Here is a 4,789-nt window from a genome sequence, read left to right on the forward strand (position 1 = left end):
CAATAATATGTATAAGTGAATGATAGCAGGTATACATGTTCAGCTCAAATACAACATCAAAGTGACACCTATGCATTGCAACATATCGTCCATCAGGTGCAATCTTACCTGCATTGAACTATGTGTTTCAACAATCCATTCATAGTCAACCTAATCCATCAACAACCCAACCGAGTGTTACACTGTCCGCCATTGTGCTGGCTAGGGGTGTACATGGACTGGGTTGGTTCGGATATTTTAAACACCAAACCAAATCAATTGCATCGGGTTTTAAAATTTATACACTAAACCAAACCAATAAAATTCGGGTTTTCTCAGGTTTTTTTTCTTTCCCGAATAGTCTTGATACAAAACAAATACACTTTTACTTCAAATATTTCTTTAGTCCTAGTAAGATACAACTATATAATTAAGGTGTTTCTTAAGAAAATAACACAAAATGTGAGAAGAGTGATGACATTGTATTAAAATATTCAACAAAAGATAATAAACTCGGTTAAAATAAATACTGCTAATTAATAAGCCATAAGGAAATTATCACAATCTAAAACTACTAAGTCATGCTAAATAAGTACGGATAATAAGTATTAATTACATGACAAAGAAAAAAAACTTAAGTTATGTATTTTTACTCTCTAAACCAATTATGCAAAACTAAAGAATAGATATTCAACACTATTGTCACTCTTAGTGGTAAATTTAATTTCTTTTGTTAGCATTAGTGTTGAGTTGGTTTTGGTTTGGACTTTAATTGAGTTACCAACATTTATAGGATATAAAACTTATTGACATTCAAAATTCTAAGTTCAAGCTTGAATAATATGATAATAGATAAAAAAACTACGATTTTTTTTTTTTAAATATTTATTAATTACATTACAAATAAATATTTTTATGTATAAAATATTTTAAAAATTGAATACATGTAATGTCGGGTTTGTTTCGTTCAATTTGATTTTTTTTTTAGCTAAAACCAAACCAAACCAATTATGGTCGGGTTTTTTTTTTCAACACCAAACCAAGTCAAACCAAATCACTAGTCGGGGTTTTTTTTCCCGGTTTGACTCGGTTTATCGGTTTGGTGCGGTTCGTTGGTTTACTTTGTACACCCCTAGTGCTGGCTACTTGGACTGTGGGTGAATTAGGTACCGAGTGCCCACAGCCAGAGGCGAATCCAGGATTTCATGAGGATGGGTTCACCATTGCTTTAAGATAAGTGATAGACTATGTAATAAGTCTACGTAAATATTGTAAATATTCTCTTCCTTATGTATAGTAATTAGGTTCTATAATTTAGCCTAGTATTATGCTGCTAGTGAGATACCTACTTTGTATATAATGACTTTCATACATCAATACAGATCACGGATTGATTTCCTACATGGTATCAGACTAGGTTTCTCCTAAAAACCCTAACATCCAAAACCCTAGCCGTCCACCTCCCTCTCTCCTAACCCTAGCCGTAGTCACCCCCCCTTCTTTCTCCTCCCCCTTCTCTCTTCAATGGCTGACAACAAAAATTTCCATTCTGCTTTAACCGTCACGAACGTGAAATCTTTAATCCCAATCACTCTAGACATGGAAACCGGCCATTATCATGAATGGGCGACACTATTCAAAGTTCTAGCCCGTGTCCACTCCGTACTTGAGCACATCATACCACCGACTGACGCCACTGAACTCACCGCGTACAACGCAATGAAGGCGACTAATCTTCCGCTCTGGAAAAGGCTAGATGCGGTGGTCTTTCAATGGATATATGCCACCGTATCCCATGATATTCTTACCTCTATTCTCGTGGCGGATGATGTTGCGGAGAAGGTGTCACACCCTAGCAATGGTAGGGAATGACGGGCACCCGGCTCTCATCAGAGTCGAGCGAACCCTTAGACATTCACTCTATTAAAACCTGTCATTTCAAAAGCTTGTAAGAACATAAATTTTTTCCAAATAGAAATCATTATCCCTATAACGATTATGAAAACTTTCAATCAATAAGTACTTTAGACCAATCTAAATTATCTGAAATACATACTCTTTTAAAATCCATAAATGACTCAACTGATATCACTTTGTCGACATCTCAACAAACATACCACAGGACACTGTCTGCAGAAGTCTCTAAGAAGTGGACTGGACATTATGAGTCAGGACAGGGCCCTGACATACCCATAATCATACATATCTATACATGACTCAGCACAGCTCCAGAATGAGGTGGAACTTGCCAATCCCAGCAGACGTCAGAGCATCCTAGCTGTATACTTAACCTGCCAAACAATCTGGGGCTGCGGGCATGAACGCAGCGTCCCCAGGCAAAAGGACGTCAGTACGGACAATGTACTTAGTATGTAAGGTGGTAACAAATCATAATCATAACTTGATTTAGGAGAGCAGAAATCACAATCTAACTCAATACCTGCAGCCTTCGCTGGAAGAAACATGAATGTATACACGAAGTCTCAAAACAATCTTTAAGTAAATAATGCAATCTAACACACATTCGTTAAGTAAAAAAAATGCAATCTAACACACATGCCGCTTCCGGCATGTTAACAAAATGGTCCATTCGGACAGCCGCTTCCGGCTAGTATCACAATAGTCCCTTCGGACGACCGCTTCCGGCATAATAATGATGGCCCCTATGGGCAGCCGCTTCCGGCTCAATAATAATGATGACCCCTTCGGGCAGCCGCTTCCGGCTCAATAATAATAATGCTATGGAATGTAAACATAAGTCGTAAATGAAATGAAATAGTAAAACTTCGCACCCCCTTCGGAGTGGTTTTGAAAATCTAAATAGTAAAATCTTGCACCCCCTTCGAAGTGGTTTTGAAATCTAAATAGTAAAATCTCGCACCCCCCTTCGGAGTGGTTTTGAAAATCTAAATAGTAAAATCTCGCACCCCCTTCGGAGTGGGTTTGAAATCTAAATAGTAAAATCTCGCACCCCCTTCGGAGTGGTTTTGAAAGTCTAACTTTATGTTTCCTTTAGTATAAAACTAATTTCCTCGAAATCATTAGTAAAACCATATGCACAACTCAACTGGCACCTTATGGGTGTTCCCTTTGGAACAGAATAGGAGTACAATATCAATAAACCATCACAAGAAACATTTAGACCTTACGCGTCTAAGAATGGTATCATATGGAGAACATATAGAATGAATAGCACAAGAATGATGAATCATATTCGAAACCTATGAATAGAGTTACCCAAAGTTCATATCATTCATCACCTACATCTAAGACATGCCAAAAGAAAGAAGGGTTAGCCTTACATACCTGTTAGCGACTATTCGCAAACCCGTTCGCCTTGTCGCTCTTTTAGCCTATTTAATATAAGAGTAACGTTATCGTCAGTAACTATATTTTCTAGCTCGTAAATCCGTAGCCCATTTCTTATAGAACTTATCCTTTAGCTTATACATTCTTGTTTAAGGTTTTCTATTAGCTACAGACTTAACGAAAATCGGGCAGCACTTCCCCTATATATTCGCCTAACCCGAATTTCTAATTGTCCTCCTGTCAACACAGAAATACCAATAACAACAATATATATAATAAATTCTCCCAATTCAGCCCATAACAATTCTAACAACCCAACAACTTTTCTAAATACATTTCAACCCACAATTTCCTATAACATCGATTTCATGCATTTTCTTAATTCCAATTTCGTCCAATTCAATTTTAATAACTCCATTACCACACTATCAACACAATTACACCATAAAACAAGAAAATCTTACCTAAATTTTCTCGGAGGAATTTCTACTCTTAATTGCTCCAATTTCGCAATTTCTTCTTCCTCGATTCAATATCCAATGTTGCTATTACTTCCTTGAACTTGCAAATCATCTTGATATTAAATCAAAGCAACAAAATAACAAAATTTTCTTGGCCATGGCTGGCCGTGAGCAGCAGCCATGGCCATGCTCTCTTCTCCTTTTTTGTTTGCAAAAGAATGAACTTTTGTGTTGAAAATCAATTTTGTTCATATATGCTTTCTTTTGCTTTGACACGTTATTGTCTTACATGCTGCCCACTTGCTGACCACGTGGCAGCCCACTTGGTGCCACGTGGCAGCCCACTTGGTGCCACGTGGCAGCCCTATTGCCAATTTTTTTTTCTCGGGTGGGGCCCACAAGGCTTAATTAAATTAATTAATCACTAATCCTTACTTAATAATCTAATCACAATTAATTAATCCCTAATCCCTACTTAATAATTTAATCATAATTAATTATTTCCTAATCTCCAATAATATTTTACACCAAATAGAATTTATAACAATTTTTGTAATAATAAAAGTTGAAAATTAAAAGCTCTTATTTCATGTCCGAAAATAATTCCGCCTTTAACTTGAGTCGATTTGCTTGCGGATAATTTGACGTATAAATGTACGGGGTATAACAGAAGGCTTGGAATCAAGTTGATCAACTTTTCCAAGACAACAAGCACTCAAGGGTAGCGTACCTTGAAACCGAGTTCACCACCACAAAAATGGCCGACTTTGGCTCAGTTATGGCCTATTATAATAGGCTCAAGTCTCTCGCGGATCAGCTTGCCAACATGGGGTCGCCGGTGTCCGACCAACGTCTGGTCTTGCACCTCCTTGCAGGCTTACCGGAGACATATGCACACTTTGTCACCACCATCCAGCAGAAGGATGTGCTGCCCTTTTTCTCTGAAGTGTGCTCCAGACTCAAGCTCGAATACGCCGCAGCCAAGGAACATGCCCGCGATTCTAGTCCCGCGGCTCTGCTTGTTGATAATGATACTCCCT

The 4,789-nt window shown here is 37.9% G+C and overlaps 1 long non-coding RNA gene across 1 annotated transcript; it reads right to left on the minus strand.

Annotated features, from left to right (window-relative positions):
• Positions 1-1,970: 1,970 nt before the first annotated feature.
• LOC132619312 (uncharacterized) lies at positions 1,971-3,957 on the minus strand. The gene is made up of 3 exons (XR_009574672.1): positions 3,753-3,957; positions 3,286-3,332; positions 1,971-2,288 (listed from the first exon to the last, which is right to left on the minus strand). It is a non-coding gene; the product is annotated as an uncharacterized LOC132619312 (long non-coding RNA).
• Positions 3,958-4,789: the final 832 nt, after the last annotated feature.

The sequence above is a fragment of the Lycium barbarum genome, chromosome 11 (assembly GCF_019175385.1).
Source record: "Lycium barbarum isolate Lr01 chromosome 11, ASM1917538v2, whole genome shotgun sequence".
NCBI lineage: Eukaryota > Viridiplantae > Streptophyta > Magnoliopsida > Solanales > Solanaceae > Lycium > Lycium barbarum.